Raw genomic sequence first — 924 nt, forward strand, 5'->3', positions numbered from 1 at the left:
GTCAGATCCCCTCAGGATTTATCTTGAAACTCTGTACTGCAGTTTGTAGATCCTTTGTCAGCGTCAGCCATATGGATGGTTCACGGCCATTGCTTGACCAGTTGGCTCTCTGTGAAAACAGCCTGAGAGACTGTTTCTCTCCAGATGACTCCCGCTAAGCTCACTCTACACCGTCGATCACTTTTGTACTTTCCGTATTGGCGACTAGTAATTGAAGGTGCTTTCAGGGATTTTTAGTTCAGACTCACTTTGGAATTTTGTTTTACCATGAGAACTTTTCCAGCATCTCACCTGGTGTGGACCACGCAGGCTCCGTCCCGGAGTCACAGCATGCAAGTGCGGAGATGCTGTGCTGAGCGGTCAGACACTCGAGTCCGTCTCCAGGGCTCTGTGATGCTCCTGTCCCCTCCCTCCTCTTACTGCTCTCTAACTTTATTATTATTATTATTATTTTGAGGTACCAGGGATTGAACTCAGGCAAGCACTTATTCTACTGAGCTATCACCCCAGCCCCGCTCTAACTTTAGAAGATGCTGTTTGCTTGTGAAGAATCTGCTCTTTCAGGTTTAGTGTGGCTGTTGAGCTTCCCAGCCCCCAGCGCTGGAGTCTGTGGACCTGGGTGGTTGAGCTTAGAGGAAAAGAAAAGGACTGATTCAATAGACCATGTCCCTATGCCGTATCCCTCAGCCCCAGAAGGCTGCGCAAGGGTGGGCGGGGAGGAAAGAGGGCAGCAGAGGCTGCAGTGAGAACTTGGGTCCAGCTAGATGTGGAACAGCTGCAGCGCCGGAGAAGGGAGGACAGGTGTTGATACTTGAGGAGAATTTCTGGGAATTAAACCAGGGCCTGCAGCTGGAGTGCAGCCCACGGGTAGAGCACATGCCTAACGCGTGCGGGGTGGGGTTCAATCCTGCAAAGGATTAGGCA

Source organism: Octodon degus, unplaced genomic scaffold, assembly GCF_000260255.1.
Source record: "Octodon degus isolate 3935 unplaced genomic scaffold, OctDeg1.0 scaffold00228, whole genome shotgun sequence".
NCBI lineage: Eukaryota > Metazoa > Chordata > Mammalia > Rodentia > Octodontidae > Octodon > Octodon degus.